This window comes from Pan troglodytes, chromosome 8, assembly GCF_028858775.2.
Source record: "Pan troglodytes isolate AG18354 chromosome 8, NHGRI_mPanTro3-v2.0_pri, whole genome shotgun sequence".
Taxonomy (NCBI): Eukaryota; Metazoa; Chordata; class Mammalia; order Primates; family Hominidae; genus Pan; species Pan troglodytes.
Genome location: NC_072406.2, coordinates 24,495,305 through 24,516,727, shown reverse-complemented (window position 1 = coordinate 24,516,727; position 21,423 = coordinate 24,495,305). Strand labels below are relative to the sequence as shown.

General features: G+C 45.2%; 1 long non-coding RNA gene across 3 annotated transcripts in view; it reads left to right on the top strand.

Annotated features, from left to right (window-relative positions):
- The window catches only part of LOC104008101 (uncharacterized), a 48,749-nt gene that overhangs the window by 16,924 nt on the left and 10,402 nt on the right, over positions 1–21,423 (top strand). For all 3 annotated transcript variants that reach the window (XR_010146804.1, XR_010146803.1, XR_010146805.1), the window contains one exon: positions 184–312. This is a non-coding gene — a long non-coding RNA (uncharacterized LOC104008101). The remainder of the gene's footprint in view (positions 1–183; positions 313–21,423) is intronic.

Here is a 21,423-nt window from a genome sequence, read left to right as displayed (position 1 = left end):
TCAGCCTCCCAAAGTGCTGGGATTACAGGTGTGAGCCACTGTGCTCATGTCTTATGTAGAAACTTACTAGCCAATGTGATAGTATTAAAAGTTGGGGCCTTTAGGAGGTGATTCGATCATTTAGGGCCCTTATAAAAGGGTGTGAAGGAGTGGATTCATTCCCTTTTCCATCCCTTCTTCCAGGTGAGGACGCAGTGTTTGTCCCCTCCAGGAGACACAGTGTTCAAGGCGCCATCTTGGAAGCAGAGACCAAGCCCTTGCCATACTAAAACGGCTAGCACTGTGATCTTGGACTTGTCAGCCTCCACAATGGTAAGAAATAAATTTCTATTGTTTATAATTTACCCATTCTGTGGTATTTTGCTGTAGCAGCTCAAATGGACTCAGACACTTCCCCAGCCACCAGCCCACTTCCTCCTAATTCTATTTTCAGTTTGGTTTAATCTGTCCAGATTTTCTTGTCTGCATTTACATGACCATATTTATATACAGATGTATATAGTTTTCTGCAGACATTTACATAAATAATGTCATGCTTTCTGTGGTGTTCTACAACGTACAGCTTTCAGTTAATGATATGTCTTTCCCTAAAACCATTTATGTGGTCTTTTCCATATAAATCTGCATTTTTTTTTTTTTTTTTTGACATGGAGTCTGTCTCTGTCACGAGGCTGGAGTGCAGTGGCGTGATCTTGGCTCCCTGCAACCTCCGCCTCCCAGGTACAAGCAATTCTCCTGCCTCAGCCTCCCGAGTAGCTGGGACTACAGGTGCCCGCCACCACGCCTGGCTAATTTTTGTATTTTTAGCAGAGACAGGGTTTCACCATGTTGGCCAGGATGGTCTTGATCTCTTGACCTCATGATCTGCCTGCCTCAGCCTCCCAAAGTGCTGGGATTACAGGCGTAAGCCACCGTGGCTGGCCAAATTTTCATTCTTTATTTTACTGCTGGAATTTAACCAGTCTCCCTAATGATGGCTATGTAAATTGTTTCTATTTTTGTTTGTATTTTAAACATTGTTGTAATAAACATTTTTTGCTGGTTTGTGCACATACCTGAGTAGCTCTCTAGGACAGATGGAAACCAGGACAGATACCTGGTAGTGAATTGCTGGTTAAAGGCATGGACTTTTAATAAAGATGGATAGTGCCCAGTTGCCATCCAAAACAAGTGGTATAAGTATAGATCAACAGTGCATAGGAGAGAACATATTTCTCTACCTTGGATATGGACAGTCTTGAAATCTTTACCACTCTGCTTTGGACAGACATCATATCCCATTATTTACTATAATTGGCATTTCCATGGGAATTAGTGGGATTGAACAACTGCATTCACCATTAGTATTTTCTCGTGTGAATTGCCATGATATTCTTAAATCTGTGTTGACTTTCAAACACACATCCCCTCTATATTTTATTTCTCACTAAGATTGCCTGTTTTTTTTATTTCAACAAATGTGTGCACGCATAATTACAGAAATATGTGTGTTGTTTGAGGGAGTTGAAACGGAAATGCTTCTAGGACCAGCCCCCTCCTAAAAGGTGCTTTTTACCTGGGTGTCTCACCAAGGGTAAATTCTGATGGGGCCAGGAGACACAAAACCAGTGTCCTGCCCCGCAGGCTGAGGGCATGTTTCATTTAGACCTGATGCCTCTTTTTTGGGTTCTAGACTACAGTGGAACTGGGGGTCCTGTCCCTGATCTAAAATGGTTTGGAAAGCTTGTAGTCATTAACCACGAAATAGGATGACTTTTGCTATCCTTTTTCTCTTTGTTTTTCAGTTTGGGAGGTTTCTATCACCATGTCCTCAAGTTCAGAGATTCTTCCCTTGGCTGTGTCCATTCTACTCACGAGCCCATCCAAGGCAGTCTTCATGTCTGTTTTGGTGTCTTTGATCTCTAGTATTTCCTTTTGGTGGTTTTCCAGATTTTTCCATCACTCTGCTTACATTACCATCTGTTCTTCCATGTTGTCTACTTTTTTCCATTAGAGCCCTTTGCATATTAATCCTAGTGGTTTTAAATTCCTGGTGTGATAATTCCAACATTACTGCCATATCTGACTCTGGTTCTGTTGCTTGTTCAGTCTCTTCAGGCTGTGTTTGTTAGTTTGATCTTTTGGGATGCCTCATGATTTTTGGTTGAGAGGTGGACATGATGTAAAGGAACTTGGATAAATGGGCATTTAGTAATGCAATGGTAAGGTGTTAAAGAGGGGAAGTTGTCTGTATAGTCCTATATGGGGTCTTGGTCTTTTGGTGAGCCTATGTCCCTGGACTTTACAAGTGTTTTTCAGTTTGGGTTGTCCCCCCAGCCTTAAAGGGGACAGGTTGCTAGAAGGGGCTGGACTTGGGTATTTCCCTTCCTCTAGGTAGGTTAGGCTCTGGCTATCTAGTTTCTCCTAAGGGCAGATGTTGTTAAGAACAGAATGCAGCTGGGTGTGGTGCCTCATACCTATAATCCTTGCATTTTGGGTGGCCCAGGCAGGAGGGTCGCTTGAGGCCTGGAATTTGAGACCAGCTGGGGCAACATAATCAGACCCCATTTCTTTAAAAAAGTTAAAAAATTAGCTAGGTTTGGAGGTGCATGGCTATGGTCCCAGCTACCTGGGAGGCTAAGGTGGGAGGATTCCTTGAGCCCAGGATGTTGAGGCTGCAGTGAGCTATGAAGAAGAGCAAGACCTTGTCTAAAGGAAGAAGAAGAAGAAGGAGAAGGAGAGGAAGAAAGAAGAAAGAAGAAGGAAGAAGAAGAAAGAAGAAGCAGAAGGAGAAGAAGAAGGAGGAGGAGGAGGAGGAAGAGAAGGAGGAGGCCGGGCATGGTGGCTCACACCTGTAATCCCAACACTTTGGGAGGCTGAGGCGGGTGGATCACGAGGTCAGGAGTTGGAGACCAGCCTGGCCAACATGGTGAAACCCTGTCTTTACTAAAAATACAAAAATTAGCCAGGCATGGTGGTACATGCCTGTAATCCCAGCTACTCAGGAGACTGAAGCAGGAGAGTTGCTTAAACCCGGAAGGCGGAGATTGCAGTGAGCCAAGATCGTGCCATTGCACTCAAGCCTGGGCAACAGAGCGACTCTGTCTCTGTCTCAAAAAGACAGAGACTCTGTCTCAAAAAAAAAAAAAGAAGAAGAAGAAGAAGAAGAGAATGAAGAAGAAGGGGAAGAAGAAGTCGCAGTTCTGGTGAGTTTCAGAATGACTCCTTTTTCCCTCTCCCTGCTGGAAGCATGAGGACATTTTCTCTAATATTCACTGTGACAACCTCGCCACGCTCCAGGAAGTAAACTCACAAAAGTGTGGGGATTCCCTGGGACCGGGTCCCCAGAGCTTGAACCCTTAGGCTTGTCCATGCCCAGCCTCCAGCAATTCATCAATCACGGTTTCGGTTTTCCTCCTTCTGCTCCTGGGCTTCTGCAATGGTCAATTGCAATTCTCTGTATTCTCCCGTCTCTCCAATTTTGGGGCAGTGGTTTGCCCTGCGACCTTACTTTTCTTACAGATCTAAGAAGAGCTGCTGCTTTTTTGATGGTTTTTTAATGACAGAATTCCCTTTTGCTTTGAGGCGGGATGATGGTAAGTCAGGTTTCACCACTCACCCCAATCCCTTTCACAAGGCCAGATTCTAAAGGAAAGTCAGCGCACTGCTCAGCAGCAGTCTAGAGCACTCAGGTCCCCTTCTGTGTGGTTTTCATTCACCTGTAGAAATGCCAAGGGCTTCCCTGAGGTCTTCTCCTCCTCCAGAGCAGATCTAAGGATGTGTTCTCCCCTGTGCCTTTGATGCTGTCATTTGCCAGCCCTCCCTCTGAGCAGAACAGGCCGTCATGCCCTGCCCTCTTGCCTTCCAGTCGGAATGTTTTCACCCTTACCTAGACCCTCTGCTCGCCCACTCACACCAACCACAAGTCTTCTAGAACCCACTTACGTCTCCGAGCACAGTGGGATGGCTTGAGAAAGCCCTTGGGTTGGAGGCGTGGGTGGGGCGCCCACAACAGCTGCTCTCCGCGCTGTCCCCTTTCTGTCTCTTGGGCAGGGGCCCTCTTTGCTTGCTGTTCTCTCCTGGCCACACCCTTGCCACCTGTTCTCTGCCTCCTCCCACTCCAGTCCAGCTGTTTACCCCTAAACCTCCTCCCTCCTTTCTGCAGCCTAACCCCCCACCGCAGCCTTCTCTGCCTGGGGATCTTCTCAGAGGTGTGGGGAGTATCGTGCTTGAGCCCGAGCGGCCCTAGGAAACCCAACAGCTACCCCTGCCTGGTGTGTTCTTCCCTGGCTCCCCACCCCTAAAATGCTCTGACATTGATCAGGTAAACGCTTCAGTGTCTAGTCACTGGGATGCTTTAAGTTCCCATATGTTCTCGTTATGTCCTGAACCTGTTTGTCCAGGTGACTGTTGTCTACCTTACAAGGGAGAGTCTTGAAAGCCAGAGAGAGAGAGACCGAGACCAGTTCTACACAGTTCTATTTATACAGTGATTAGCACAGAACCATGAGCAATTAGGTACCTAATAAATGCTTCCTGGTGGTGTAATCCTACAGGAAATCATTCCTTCATGTGTTTCTTGTACTTATCCCTTGAACTTGGTGAAAGATGGGTGGAGTAGGGGTGAGATTAAATTGAAGGTATTTTTTAAAACCTTTTCAGAGGTTGAACGTTTAATTTTTCGTGGGCATGATTCCTTAGTAGATCTGAGTTGATGGATAGTGCTGGAAATGCAGATCCTATTTACAAAGCCAGGTAGGTCACTATGAGTCCTTAATGAGTTGCCATCGCACATATCTGAATGAATAGGAGTGAAGTCACCCCTTTAGTGGTGTCAAGTCATCACAGTTCTGTTTGGGAGACTTGTCATCCAAAACCAAATAAAACATTAAGAGTGAAGCGTCTTTTCCCATCCCTGGGCCCTCCTGGACTCTCAAGTCTTTATATGGCCAGTGCACCCTGCTTCATGTCAGAGTTTTCTTTTAAAAGAGTGAATTTACACCATTTAGAGTTCCTTTGTAAGAAAAAAGTCTGGGCCGGGTGCGGTGGCTCATGCCTATAATACCAGCACTTTGGGAGGCCAAGGCAGGAGGATCACTTGAGGTCAGGAGTGTGAGACCAGCCTGGCCAACATGAGGAAACCCCCATCTCTACTAAAAATTCCAAAAAAAAAAAAAGAATTAGCCAGTTATGGTGGTGCTGGCATGCACCTGTGATCCCAGCTACTAGGGAGGCTGAGGCAGGAGAGTTGCCTGAATCCAGGAGGTGGAGGTTGCAGTGAACCAAGATCGTGCCACTGCACTCCAGCCTGGGTGACAGAGCCAGACTCCATCTCAAAATAATAAAAAAAAAAAAAAAAAAGAAAGAAAGAAAAAAGAGAGAAGTCTGAGTAGACAATTATGTTACCTTTTGTAGCCTGATGTTCTTCCTCCAAGCCCTTCACAAGACACTATCAAAGTGTCACCCTGACAATTCCCCGTGTCTGTTTGATAAGGCCTGGGTCAGGGGACTGACTGAGACATAGGTACTCCATCCAGCCTGACCCAGGGACTCACTTTGTGACTGGGAGATTCTGGAGACAAGGACACGTGGGTTTCCCCGTTCAAGTTTCAGCGTCATAAGATGGGAATCTGCACCAGTGAGCATGAGGTCTGCCAGGCTGAGCAACCCAGAAGAACAAGTTGCTGCATGAATACAGGTGGGAAGTGGGCCCTGGGTTTAGAGGATCTGCCCCAGACCACATGTCAGAGGTGAAAAATAGAGCTCAGACTTCCTGCCTCAGGGTCTCGGGCCCCGGCCAGCTGTGTGTTGGGGGCAGGAGGGAGGAAGTGGAAGGAGCCGGCTTCAAGACACTGTCTGTCCTTGCAAGTCACCAAGTGTCCTGTGCCAAGGAGCTTTTCCCAGTAGCGCTGTGAAGCTTTTCTTTCTTTCTTTCTTTCTTTCTTTCTTTCCTTTCTTTTCTTTCTTTCTTTCCTTCCTTTCTTTCTTTTTCTTTATTTCTCTTTCTTTCTTTCTTTCTTTCTCTCTCTCTCTCTCTTTCTTTCTCTCTCTCTCTCTCTTTCTTTCTTTCTTTTCTTTCTGAATCTCTGTCACCCAGGCTGGAATGCAGCATGCAATCTCTTTGTATTTATTTATTTTTTTTTAGCAGAGATGGGGTTTCACCATGTTGCCCAGGCTGCTCTTGAACTCCTGACCCCAGGTGATCCACAGGCCTCGGCCTCCCAAAGTGCTGGGATTACAGGTGTGAGCCACTGCACCCAGCAATGTTTTTTGTTTGTTTTTTTTTTTTTTGATACCTAGTCTTGCTCTGTCGCCCAGAGTGCAGTGGGGCAATCTCAGCTCACTGCAATCTCTGCCTCCCAGGTTCAAGTGATTCTCCTGCCTCAGCCGCTTGAGTAGCTGGGACCACAGGTGCTCATCACCATGCCTGGCTGATTTTTTTTTTTTTTTAATGTTTAGTAGAGACAGGGTTTTGCCCTGAAAGGTGCTTTCTTGCTGGCTGCATTCATGAATCACCCCATCTTTGGGCTGCCGGCCCTTGTGTTGGGGTGCTTGGACAGGTGCTGGGTGTTGGTGGTGGTGGAAGCTTGTGCCAGTCCCCAGGGCCACTGCTGACCCGCTGTGTGGGTTTTCGAGGCTGTGATGTCCTGAGCTTGTCAATCGGAATGAGGGAGGTGGGCTCTCTGGGAAGATCGCATGGGTGGTCCCTGGTGGACAGGAAGGGTCAGGGCCAGAATAGGGGTAATGAGTGGGGAGTGAGGGGCGGAGAGAGAATGGAGGAGAGGAGAGGGGTGAAGAAGCTTGTGTGTATTGGGAAGGAAAAAAAGAGAAGAGGCCAGGAGAAAGAGAGTGGGCTTCCTCATCCAGTTTCATTTTTATTTCAAAATGATTTTTCCTGCCACTCTGTCCCTGGCTGCTGCTTCTGCACTGCTTCCTGGTGTCTGACGGCTCACTCTGGTGTGTTTGATTTCATTGTTGGCTCTTCCCTTTGTCCATTTTCTACTTTTGCAGCATTGAGCATTGAGCTAGGCTTTCCTTTTCTCCCCCCTGCTCCTGCTGGTGCCTGCAATTTCCAGAACATACTTTAGACGCAGCTCTCTTCTTAGGAACTGGGTGAGAAGCCTCATTTTCGCAAGAACGTTTTTTCCCTTTCTCTGCTTTCTCTAAGTCTCACAGTTCATTTCCTCTTCCCACCGACTTCTTCCTTTCCCTCTTTCCCCTCAGCCAGAGGTATTTTTGTGTGTAACAGCTTTTTTGAGATAAAAGTCACATACCTTATATTCACCATTTAAAGTGCACAATTTGACTGGTGCAGTGGCTCACACCTGTGATCCCAGCACTTTGGGAGGCCAAGGCGGGCAGATCACTTGAGGTCAGGAGTTTGAGACCAGCCTGACTGACATGGCGAAACCCCATCTCTACTAAAAATACAAAAAAATTAGCTGGGCATGGTGGTGGGCACCTGTAATCCCAGCTACTCAGGAGGCTGAGACAGGAGAATCACTTGAACTTGGGAGGCAGAGGTTGCAGTGAGCTGAGATCACGCCACTGCACTCCAACCCCGGGCGTCAGAGTGAGACTCCATCTCAAAAAAAAAAAAAAAAAGATAAAGTCCACAATTAAACGGTTTTTACTGTATTCACAAGATTGTGCAACCATCATCACAATCAATTTTAGAACATTTTTATCACCCCAAAAAGGCATCCTGTCCCCATTAGCAGTCACCTTCCCATTCCTCCCCTCCCCCAGCCCCTGGCAACTACCAATCTGTTTTCTGTCTCTATGGATTTGCCCATTCTGGACATTTCATATCAGTGTAATCATATAATATTCAGTCTTTTGTGTCTGCCTTCTTTCACATAGCCTAATGTTTGCAAGAGTCACCGTGTTGCAGCGTATGCCAGTATGCCAGTCCTTTTTAGTAACAAAACCTGGAGATTTTGTGTGTTCAGAAGCACAGATCTGGGTTGGGGCAAGAGTCAGATGTGATGAACAGGAACATGTGGCACATAGAGAAGGATGCAAAGTGATATGTTATTGAAATGCAATGTGGTGTTTTTGCCACAATAGCACTGCAATCATATTGAAGAACATCAGCTATACCTTGGAGGAGACACGGCAAATCCAGAATGCAGGAGGATCCCCGTCCAGAAAGTTCCTTCCATGCAAATCTCAATGACCCCAAACACCGTCCGCTTGTCCCAGTCCCCTTCCATCACTCTAGTCGCTCTGTGGGAAGAGCAGCTCCATCCTGTGTGAAATGGTGTGCTTGGGTACCATGCCCATTAAGTTGAGCCCAGGCATGAGTATTTCAGTGTGAGTGTTGGTCAGCGAGGAGGGAAATAATTTCATTACTGGAAATTTAAAACAGCCCAAGTGAGAAAGTAAGAGGCAAGAGGTAGATGGAGTTGGCTTTTTAAAATAAAAAAAAAAAGATATTATCAAGTCAGCAGGAGATGAAAAGAGGTCCAAGTCATTGATAAGAGAGAGCTTTGAGACTACTTGACATTGAAGCCTGATGCTGTAACAAAATCAAAGGAGAACCAGCAAGCACAGACATCCGGAGTGCATTTGGGTAAGGTGTGTGTGGTGAGGTATCATAATTAGGGTCTCTAAGTTTGCCTTCATTACCCCGACAGAGGTCAGAAACCTTCCTGAGTGCCTACCAGATACCACTCATTTTGCAAACCAGGTAATGATATTACAACAGAAACAGCTGACCATGTTTGAAGTCAAGAATTATAAACCACTGGCATCAATATGAACCATGAGCTAAGAAAGGAATACATGAGTGGAATGCAAAGTTCTCCTCTTGCAAAGATATCTCAACAATTAGATTAACAGTTACAAAATCGATTAAAGTTAAATATAGTGAATTTGATGAATGCAGCTCCAAAATATGAATATAGGAAAATGGAGAAAAGCCGTTGCAGAGCTTCAAAATGGCTGACATTAGGATAGGCTGAGGTGGTTGAAAGGACAAGAAAAGCCAGGGAATGCTTTGCCATGACCTACAACCAAGGGGATTTGCTGCTGTGAATTCTGAAGTTCTGAGACTCAAAAGCGAAACCTGAATAGCTGTCATCTCCCTGGTATGTTCTCTAAGGGCTGTAAAGTGGTGTTGCCTACGCCCTAGAGTTTTACAGAATTCACAGCAGCAGTTATTTTATTTACAATCTTCTATAACCCTAAGATCCAGACACACTTCCACGGTGCTGGATAGAAACATACCATGCTGAACTCCATTCATTCAAATACTGGACGAGCAGGTATGACTGACCGGGTGATGAAGCCGGGTCCTGGCGACAAAGCCATGCATCCAATAGTCATGATCCTGCTCATGGAGTTTTCAGTCTATGGGTGAACAGGTATCACATGTATTTATTTGTGATTGCAGAAATGCTGTGAAGATTTTAAAGGTGTTTGAGGGTGTATCACAGGAGACCCTAGGTGAATTGGAAAATTGCTCTCATCCTCTGAGCAAGACTTTGTTCCTTGATCAGGCTCATGGCACCCGCGTCTTTCTTCTTTTAAAATGAGTTCTCAGCCCTTTTGCAAGTAAACCTCTTTCAGGCCACCACACCATTTTTCCAGACCTGCCCAAATATGCCCTGTCATAGGACATGGTCATAGTCTGAACTCAAGCTGAGATCCCTTCATTGTGTGACAGGAATTTCAAAACCTTTTTCTTTTTCGTCTTTCTTTACCTTGAGACAGGGTCCTGCTCTGTCACCCAGGCTGGAGTGCAGTGGCAAGATCTCAGCTCACCGCAGCCTCCACCTCTCAGGCTCAAACGATCCCCCACCCCAGCCTCCAGAGTAGCTGGGCCCCCAGGCATGCACCACCACACCCAGCTAATTTTCCTATTTTTTGTAGAGACAGGGTTTCGCCATATTGCCCGGGCTGTTCTTGAACTCTGGGCTCAATCTACCTTCCTTAGCTCCCCAAAGTGCTGGGATTACAGACGTGAGGCACCAAGCCTGGCCTTTTTTTCTTTTTTATTGTGGTAAATATATTATGTAAAATGTAAATATACTAAAATTCACCATCTTAGTCTTTTTTTTTTTTTTTGAGACAGAGTCTTGCTCTGTTACCCAGGCTGGATGCAGTGGCATGATCTCAGCTCACTGCAACTTCCACCTCCTGGGTTCAAGCGATTCTCCTGCCTCAGCCTCCCGAGTAGCTGGGACTATAGGTGTGCACCACTATGCCTGGCTAATTTTCGTATTTTTAGTAGAGATGGGGCTTTGCCATTTTGGCCAGGCTGGTCTCGAACTCCTGACCTCAGATGATCCACCTGCCTAGGCCTCCCAATGTGTTGGGATTACAGGTGTGAGCCACCATGCCCAGCCTCCACCAGACAAAGGTTCTGCTGTTCTTTGTGGCTGGCCTCTTTTTTGCTGGCGTAGATTCTCATTGAGTCTTATTGGACACACGTACACAGCAAACTCATGGTGGTGAGGGTTAAAAGACCGGCCTTCTGGCAATAGACAATACCCACAGACACAGACCCTCCAGTCTCGGGCACTTGTAACAGGTGTTTCTCTGTGTGAATGTATTCACAGCTGAAAGAACACTGTCAGGCATTTCTGACAAGAGTGCAAAATGGTACAGCTTCTATGGAGGAGAATTTGGCAATATTTAACAAAACAAATGCAAATGAGTCTCCCTGGACTAAAATCAAGGTGTCAGTAGGGTTGTATTCCTTTTGATTCTGCAATCCAATGTCAATTATTATTATTATTATTTTGAGATGGAGTTTCATTCTTGTCACCCAGGCTGGAGTGCAGCGGCACCATCTTGACTCCCTGCAACCTCTGCCTCCTGAATTCAAGCGATTCTCCTGCCTCAGCTTCCTGAGTAGCTGGGATTACAGGTGCCTGCCACCACGCCCAGCTAATTTTTGTATTTTTAGAAGAGATGGGGTTTCAGCATGTTGGCCAGGCTGGTCTTGAACTCCTGACCTCAGATGATCCACCTGCCTCGGCCTCCCAAAGTGCTGGGATTACAGCCGTGAGCCACCGTGCCTGGCCTCAGTGAATTTATTATAAAGAAATGCCCTCTAAAATGCAAAACAACATCTCAAAAAGTGATTGATTTGGTGGTTTTTTCTTTTTTTTTTCGAGACAGGAGAGCATGAAGCCAAGCAGAAAGTTTTCCTAAGTGCAGGATGTTGTGCCTTTGCACGGGGTCACAAGCCCATGAAGCTAGGCCTGACGATAGGAGATGTGTTAAAAGTTCAGAGGAGCCAGGTTGGGCACAGTGGCTCACGCCTGTAAACCAGCACTTTGGGAGGCCGAGGCAGGCAGATCACTCGTGGCCATGAGTTCAAGACGAACCTGGCCAACACAGAGAAACCCTGTCTCTACTAAAAATATAAAAAATTATCTGGGTGTGATGGCGCACACCTATAATCCCAGCTACTCGGGAGTCTGAGGCATGAGAATCACTTGAACCCAGGAGGCAGAGGTTGCAGTGAGCCGAGATCACGCCGCTGCACTCCAGCCTGGGTGACAGAGCGAGACTTTGTCTCAATGACAACAACAACAACAAAAGTTCAGAGGAGCCTGCTTGTGGGGACTCTGCTGGCTAATTTCGGGACAATTTGATTACCAAAAAAGAATAAATGACAGTGGTTTATAACACACTGAATAAAACAGGGATCCATGAGTTTCTAGGGATACTTTATACAGTGATACTACACTGCTATAGATACTATGCAGTAATACTTAAAGAAAAAAAGTTAATTAAAAAAAAAAAAACTTCTTTTTTTTTTGAGACAGTCTCACTCTGTCACCCAGGCTGGAGTGCAAGTGGCACGATCTCAGCTCACAGCAACCTCTGCTTCCCAGGTTCAAGCGATTCTCCTGCCTCAGCCTCCTGTTTATATATATATGTGTATATTTAATTACTTTTTCCCCCTTTTCCCACAGAAAGAACTTGATAGTAATACTTTGTAAAGGTAGTTATGCAGGGGAGGGAAAACTTCTTTATGAAGAGTGCTAGATAATGAATGTAGACAGAGTGGTAGAATTAGAAAAATTACATTTTGCAGCCATTTAGTAATAATGATAAAACCACTGGCAATATTTAACAAAACAAGTGCAAATGAGTCTCACTGGACTAAAATCAAGGTGTCAGTAGGGAAGATTGCTGGGAAATAGGACAGTCACATGATTTATAAAGTCTCACTTTATCACTCAAGTGATCTTGGCATGACCAAGAGTGAGACAGTCTGTTATTCTTTGCTCCCTGCTGTGGTGGAGTGGGAAGTACACTGTGTCATATTTTGCCAAAAATGTTTAACTCAAATCTAGACATGAGGAAACAATTAAACAAATATGGATTCTGGGGGCATTCTACAAGGCAGCTGGCCTAAACTCTTCAAAAATGTCATTTAAAAAACGAAAACGAAAAAGGGAGAATGTTCTAGATAAAAGAAAGCTAAAGAAACATGAGAACCAAGTGAGCTGTAAGAGCCTTGATTGGTCTTAGACTGAAAAAGACCATGAGAAGCATTTAGTGGACAGGGAAGGAAGCTGGAATGTGGACTGCATGTTAGGGAGTGTTACTGTACCATGTTCTGTGTCTCGGATGTGATGGTGCTGGTGATGGTTTTGGCCAGGGTTTTGTAGCTGAACGTCTTTGTTTTCAGAAGATACAGGCAGAAGGTTACGGGGTGAAATGCTCTGGTGTCTTGCAACTTAGTTTCAAATGTGGGGGTGGAGACAGAGCCAGGGGGAAAGGGAGGGAACAAATGATACACAATGGTAACAATTATTTCAACCTGGATGAGGGGTATAAAGCTATCCTTGTACTTTATTTTTTTTTTGAGACGGAGTTTCCCTATCCCAGGCTGCAGTGCAATGGTGCGATCTCCCCGGCTCACTGCAACCTCTGCCTCCCGGGTTTAAGTGATTCTCATTTCTCAGACTCCCAAGTTCAAGATTCTCCTGCCTCAGCCTCCCAAGTAGCTGGGATTACAGGCGCACACCACCAAGCCCAGCTAATTTCTGTATTTTAGTAGAGACGAGGTTTCACCATGTTGGCCAGGCTGGTCTCAAACTCCTGTCCTCAGGTGATCTGCCCACCTCGGCCTCCTAAAGTGCTGGGATTACAAGCATGAGCCACTACACCTGGCCCCTTGTACTATTCTTTAGCTTCTCTCTAGAAAGCCATTTTTTAAAAATAAAAAGTTAGAGGGGGAAAAAAGTTTTCCTAGCTAAAGTCACATGTCAAGGAGGCATGCAGTGGCACATGAAAGCAGACAAGCCTCTCGGGCTGATTGGCAGGTCCCCCCAGAGCAGCAGAGACGCCACCTAGCACTTCAACATCATTAGCTCCATGTCCCTGTCTGTGTGTACCGCACAAGCCATCATGGTGAGCACAGCAGCCAGCAGGCACCGCAGTGTGAGATTGGCGCCTGTCCTGGTGCGCCATAATGAGAAGAGCCGAGGCCGGCATTCATGGACCAGCTAGCCAGGCGCTGAGGTTTCCTCTGTGCTGAGAGAAGGCAGGGAGTTTGGTGTCAGTTCAGGCTTGGACAACTTCTGTGGGTCTTATTTGAAAACGGGGGAAAATATACCTAGCTTTATTTATGCAATATAGGTCAAATATTATATGAGACAATATCTTTATTTTGTAGATATGTCTATTTTGTAGATGATCTCATTATATTTTATGGAGTAATATTCTGAAAATAGAGATAGGTTTTTTCACATATGGGCTGTTACAGATGTACTTGCTGTTGGTAGGTCTACTAGTTTGTGTCCTAGAAACCCAGAATTTAGAATGATTCTGTTTCTTATTATTCCTGTCAAAAGAGAGAGAGAAAAAAGCAGTGCATCTGAAATGGTCTCTGCTGTGTTACTGACTACTCCTGACACGAGAGGACTTCTTTCTTATTGGGCTTCAGTGAAAACGGATTGCACATCTCCCTTCCTCCCTTCCCTCCCTCCCTCTCTCCTGCCTTCCCTCCCTTCCTTCCTTCCTTCCTTCCTTCCTTCCTCTCTCTCCTCCTCCTCCTTTTTCTTCTTCTTCTGTTAGAGATGGGATCTTACTGTGTTACCCAAGCTGGTCTCCAACTCCTGGCTTCAAGCAATCCTCCCCACTCAGCCTCCCAAAGTGCTGGGATTACCACCACTTTGGAAGCCACCGCACCTTCCTCATTGCACATTTCAAACTTGCTTTTCTTCTACTACCTGAATATCTTTGGTCCTCGGTGCAATAGGTCACGTGATGGCATGGCATGCCTTCTGGTCCTGCACCCTTGTGTCACAAAGCAGGGTGCATCACCCTCATGCACAGTAGGGACATTTCTGGAAGACATTCTTACACCAAGATGGCTGGTAATAATCATAGACAGAGGGATTGCGAACCACGTGGATACATGTGGCCAAACACAGTAAGATGCATCCCTAACTTAACTTCCCCTTAGCTGGAATCCAAAATGACACAGTCATTCCAATGGTACCTGTTCCAGGGGAAGTATGATGGAGAGAAAATCCGAGAGGAAAGAGATAGCAGTCTGTAATTAAAATATCCACTTTTGCAAAACAAGAGGGGAAAAAAAGAAGGAAGTTGGGAGGGAAAGAGGGAAGGGATTCTAGGGCTTTTTAGGAGCAAGTTCAAGGGCGGAGGGCTGGGGGCTGAAGCTTAGGTTCCGTTAGCATCATGAGAAATCTGCTTCTGGATATGTTATACCGGAGGTAGAGATGACCACTGGGCAATCAGAAGTGTGGGTTTGAAGAAATGGTGGGTGCTGGTGTAGAGTTTAGGGAGTCATTCCACAATAAGTACAGCTGTGTGAGCAGATGAGTTCCCCCAAAGGAAAGCGCAAAAGGAAGAAGAAAAGAGGGCGGGGCACGGTGGCTCCCTCCTGCAATTCCAGCACTTGGGGAGGCTGAGGTGGGCGGATCACTTGAGCCCAGGAGTTTGAGACCAGCCTGGGCATTATGGCGAAACCCCATCTCTACAAAAAATTTAGCTGGGCATGGTGGTGTGACCTATAGTCCTAGCTACCTGGGAGGCTTGGGAGGCTTAGGTGGGAGGATCGCCTGAGCCTAAGGAGGTGGAGGCTTCAGTGAGCCATGACTGCACCACTGCACTCCAGCTTGAGTCTCAAAAAAAAAAAAAGAACAGAAAAAGAAAAGAAAAGAGGACTGAGAACAGAATCTTGGGTTATATTTAGTTATGGGGTGTAGGTAAGGAGATGGCTACAAAGTTTTGGGTCAAGAAACTGATTAGAGCAAGGATATAAAGGTGGGGTGTGAGGAATGACCACAACCAGGTTGGTTTGAGATTTTTGTCACTTAAAACTGAAAGAATTATGATAATACCTGTATTTAAATATTCAAAACCAAATGTAAGCTTAGGCTTGTGGCTCTTGGACAACCGTAAAATCAAAACATATTAAGTACCAGCATAATAGCAAAACTCATAAAGCAAATTAGCATTTAGTATGACAGATGCTACTGTTTTGCTGGAATAAAATCACTTCTATTGGCATTTGTAGTAGAAAAATTATTTCTATGGTTGAGACTTCACTTGTTGGTTTGGTGATTTTGATTTTGAGTATCATGTCCGCCATAATGTTTGTCATTATCTCTGTTGATAATTTTCCTTTTTAGCAAAGATGATTTTATATCATCTATTTATTATTTAGAAGAGACCGTCTAATAGTACATTCCAAATATGATGGCAAAAAACTTTTAAAATATCATTTGGTGGGGTACAGTGGCTCATGCCTGTAATCCCAGCACTTTGGGATGCCGAGGTAGGTGGTTCACTTGAGGTCGGGAGTTCGAGACCATCCTGGCCAACATGGTGAAACTCTGTCTCTACTAAAAACACAAAAATTAGCCAGGCATGGTGGTGCACGCCTGTAGTCCCAGCTACTTGGGAGGCTGAGGCAGCAGAATCACTTGAACCTGGGAGGCAGAGGTTGCAGTGAGCAGTGAGCCGAGATTATGTCACTGCACTCCAGCCTGGGTGACAGAGTGAGACTCTGTCTCCAAAAAATAATTAATTAATTAATTTAACAGAGTTTATTAATTGAATTGATTGTTGGTTGTGCCCATTCATGATCTGTTGTAAGCTGCTGCGTGTTCCCACCCTGGGATTCTTACACTACACTCACTCACCATGTGAGTATGGATTTGAAGGGTGGAACACAGTCTTTTGAGTTTTGTATGCTTATACCACCCTGTGTATTTTTTTTTTTCTTTTGAGACGGAGGCTCTCTCTGTCGCCCAGGCTGGAGTGCAGTGGCGCGATCTCGGCTCACTGCAGGCTCTGCCTCCGGGGTTCAGGCCATTCTCCTGCCTCAGCCTCCCAAGTAGCTGGGATTACAGGCACCTGCAACCATGCCCGGCTAATTTTTTGTGTTTTTAGTAGAGACGGGGTTTCACCGTGTTAGCTAGGACAATCTCGATCTCCTGACCTCGTGATCCTCCGGCCTCGGCCTCCCAAAGTGCTGGGATTACAGGCGTGAGCCACAGTGCCCAGCCCACCCTGTGTATTTTGATAACTCAGTTTCCCACCTTTTTTCTCCAATCAGAGTCCCGCAAGAGCTTTATTTCTATGCTGCAATTTCAAATGACCTACAAATTCTTAGAAGTGTAAAGAACTAAAAATATGTAACCAACTAAAATTGGGTTGTGGGAGGCTGGAGAAAGCAGAGAGAGACTAATTCACCATTGCTCAAAATAAAGTGTCAATACTGTCTAAAGAATGTGCTCTCCAAACTTCACATCAAACTTTTTTGGGATGCAGTGTGATGTGGTACAGAGAGTAACAGGTTTTGGAGTCAGATGGCTCTGAATTGGTTGACACTCTTACTAACTTGGACATTCGAAAGTTATGTAATCACTTATTTTCCTCATCTGTAGAGAAAGGCTACGGTGGTGAAATGAGATCATGAAGCTAAAATGCCCAAAGGTAGGCCTGGGGCACAGTTGGTTATCATTAATAATAGTTATTATCAGTTGTAGAAACTTAGGAGGACTAGAATAAATATGGAACTCAATATCCTAGTAGATGAGTAAGAGAGGGTTCGCAGACCTCGTGGGTGTGAACGTAGGGAGTGTTGTATGGAGTCAGACCAACCAAACAAAGGGAGTTGGCATTTGGGGTCACTCAGATTTTATGCAGCCAGGTTACTGCTGGCTCTGGATGGTTGACACCCAGTGTGATGTTTCACTGCATTTGTATCAAGATAATGCCGCAACCATCCCCCCAAAATCCAGCATTATTCATAATCGCATCTTTCATCATCAATTTGGGGAAAGTCTTTGGTACACAGTCAATTCCTGGGGATGCAAATGATGATTTCTTCCTTTTTTTTTTTGAGACGGAGTTTTGCTCTTGTTGCCCAGGCTGGACTATATCGGCTCCCCACAACCTCCGCCTCTGGGGTTCAAGCGATTCTCCTGCCTCAGTCTCTCGAGTAGCTGGGATTACAGGCATGTGCCACCATGCCCGGCTAATTTTGTATTTTTTTAGTAGAGATGAGGTTTCTCCATGTTGGTCAGACTGGTCTCAAACTCTCGACCTCAGGTGATCCGCCCACCTAAGCCTCCCAAAGTGCTGGGATTACAGGTGTGAGCCACTGAGCCTGGCCTATTTCTTCCATTTTTAAGTATTCACATCTTTTTTTTTTTTTTTTTGTGATGGTGTCTTGCTCTATCACCCAAGCTGGAGTGTGGTGGTGAGATCTTGGCTCACTGCAACCTCTGCCTCCCAGTTCGCTCTATTCTCCTGCCTCAGCCTCCTGAGTAGCTGGAATTACAGGCACGAGCCACCACACTTCGCACTTTTCTGTTTGAAATTTTCAAGCTGGGCACAGTGGCTCACGCCTGTAATCCCAACACTTTGGGAGGCCAAGGCAGCTGGATCACCCTGAGGTCAGATGTTCAAGACCAGCCTGGCCGACATGGTGAAACCCTGTCTCTACTAAAAATACAAAAAAATTAGCCAGGCGTGGTGGCGGGCACCTGTAATCCCAGCTACTCGGGAGGCTGAGGCAGGAGAATCACTTGAACCTGAGAGGTGGAGGTTGTAGTGAGCCGAGATTGCACCACTGCACTCCAGCCTGAGCGACAGAGCGAGACTGCATCTCAAAAAAAAAAAAAAAGGAAATAACAATGGAATGATTCACCTCAAACTCTTCACAGTAAATTCCTATGGGAGAAGGGAGCTGTGCTCTTTCAGCTTGGAACTAAAGTGGCACCTTAATGTTTCATTCTCCATACCACTGTATTGTATGACAATAAGCATATTCTAAATTATTACATCTGGTGATGTTGGTAACATCCTGTGTCCTTTTGATGCCACTGTTGCTGTGTCTTATTTAACTCTCACGGTGGGGATAAATAACCTATGGCTTATGTCTCTGGTTTGATAAGATGGAGTTAGGACGTGAGACCAGGGCATGGTGGTGGCAGAGGACAGCGGGCAGAAGTGAGGAAATGGGTGAGAAACGTGTTTCTCATCTGGGCCCCAGGCCCAACAGCCCTGTGAGCTCACACTTCAAAAAAGGGCCCACCACCTGCTGACCTGAGAACTAGAGAAGTAACTCTCAGTCCAGAGATGGAGTTGGGGACACTTGGACCTGGGAGGTCCTGGAGACCCTCAGCTTCCTCTTTCCTTTAAGAGGGAAGATAGAAGAGAAGCTGTTCTTAAGATAGAAGCTATTCTTCTGCACCCCACCCTGCCATCATTTCCAAATGAAAGTGGAGTCAAAGGCTTCAAGTATGAAATACAACTTTTTTCTTTTTGAGACGGAGTTTCGCTCTTGTTACCAGGCTGGAGTACAACGGCGTGATCTTGGTTCACTGCAACCTCCGCCTCCTGGATTCAAGGGATCCTCCTGCCTCAGCCTCCCAAGTAACTGGGATTACAGGTGTGCGCCACCATGCCCGGTTTTAGTATTTTTGGTAGAGACGGGGTTTCACCATGTTAGCCAGGCTGTTCTTGAACTCCTGACCTCAAGTGATCCACCACCTCGGCCTCCTAAAGTGCCGGGATTACCGGCATGAACCACTGTGCCCGGACAGAAATACAGCTTTAAATTGGTTCAACTGGAATGTGTCCATCCCCTTATTCAAAGCCCACCTCCCCTCATTCATTGACTGGCTGCACTTTTACCTTGGTAGGCCTCTGTCAGATAAAACATGTAACAGAGTAGGCTTCATTCACCATCATCCAGCAAAGGCTTAGAGTTCTGCATCCACATCTCAAAAATGTACAAACAATGGAGATGAAAATGAGAGTAACACACATAATGAAGGAAATGGAAAGTTTGATGTGTGCATAAAACAATAAACTGTACAGATATATAATAAACTGTACAGAAATAATAAGATGCAAAGACTAGAAATAGAAAAACAGGCTGGGTGTGGTGGCTCACGCCTGTCATCCTAGCATTTTAGGAGGTCGAGGCAGGCAGATCACGAGTCAAGAGATCGAGACCATCCTGGCCAACAACGTCTCTACTAAAAATAAAAAAATTAGCTGGGCATGGTGGCAGGCACCTGTAGTCCCAGCTACTCAGGAGGCTGAGGCAGGAGAATCACTTGAACCCGTGAGGTGGAGGTTGCAGTGAGCCGAGATCGTGCCACTGCACTCCAGCCTGGCGACAGAGAGAGACTGTCTAAAAAAAAAAAAAAAAAAAAAAGGAACTAAAGCAAAAAGCAAAAAGAGAGAAAGAGAGGGAGAGGAAAGAAGCAGATTTTTAAAGACTTGGTTGATCACGGCCGGGCGTGGTGGCTCACGCCTGTAATCCCAGCACTTTGGGAGGCCGAGGCAGGTGGATCACGAAGTCAGGAGTTCAAGACCAACCTGGCTAAGATGGTGAAACCCCGTCTACTAAAAATACAAAAAAATTAGCCGGGCGTGGTAGCAGGCACCTGTAATCCCAGCTACTTGGGAGGCTGAGGCAGGAGAATTGCTTGAACCCAAGTGGCAGAGGTTGTAGTGAGCCGAGATCGCGCCACTGCACTCTGGCCCGGATGACAGACTGAGACTCTGTCTTAAAAAAAAAAAAAAAGACTTGGTTGATCACTTGCCTGTCATATTTGTAAAATATCACATTTTATATTTGTGTTGTATGAAACTCAAGCTACTACCAAGATGCCCTTTTGTTTTGGGGTTTGTTACAAACAACATTTGTTCAAGATTTAGCCTAAGAGATTGCTTTTTCCTCTCAATCCACAAACGTGTTGCTTAGGGCAGGAAATGTACATTCAATGAATGATATGTTGAAAATACAATGCATAAAAGAATAGGCACACTTTACTTTTTTTTCTTTTGTGTAGAATTAAATCGCTGGAAGGAAGCCAAGGAAGTTACACATCTAACCTCCTGTTTCTGGCAGAACAGCCCTTAATTTGTTGGTATTTGGTAATCAGGTTGTTTTGGACCTTAGATGTTATGGATTGATTTCTTTATTTTCCAGCCAACCCATTTTAATTTTTTCATATTTCCATAAGGCAATGAGATAAAGTGCTTTTATATAGATTATAAATGTATTCTACTTTTTATTAAAAATTGTGAATAAATATTCTTTTTTATTATCTACCTGATCATCAGTGTACTTCCTGCTATACATAGGCGTATGTTGATTTTTATTTAAGACATTTCTGTCCAACCAAGTCACGGCACAGAATGAATCTTTTGTTTCCTTCATGTTTTTTGGAATGTAGTAGAATTTTCATTTTACTGAGTCTTAGTTTCTTCATCTGTAAGATACAAGCATTTGCTGTTAAGAGTCACATGTATACATTATATACATTATCCTATAAACACACCCATAGAGAGATGAAAACACTTTGTCTATAAAGTGCCAGAAAAATGTTAGCTACTTTGTTCCCAATTCAATATAAGGGGTTGAATTTTTTTTTCAAAATATAGGTTAGGATAAGTGTGTACATATAAGAAAGCATATGCAGCCAGGCACGGTGGCTCATGCCTGTAATCCCAGCACTTTGGGAGGTGGGTGGATCACCTGAAGTCAGGAGCCTGAGAACAGCCTGGCCAACATGGTGAAACCCCATCTCTACTAAAAATACAAAAGTTAGCCGGGTGTGGTGGCGCACACCTGTAATCCCAGTTACTTGGGAGGCTGAGGCAGCAGAATTGCTTGAACCCGGGAGGCGGATGTTGCAGTGAGCTGAGATCGTGCCGCTGCACTCCAGCCTGGGAGACAGAACAAGACTCTCTGTTTAAAAAAAAAAGAAAAAAAAAAAAGGAAAGAAAGCAAGCATATCCATTCTAACTCAGAAAAGTGGAAAGTGAAGATGTTGAATGGCCAATTGGTTGTGTGGTTGTTAGACTCAGGATAGAGGTCTGAACTGGAGAAAAGAGATTTGGGAGTTATCAGCCCATCTATGGAGTTGAAGCCAAAGGTGTGGATCAGGTCACATAAGGATAGTGTGGAGAAGCAGA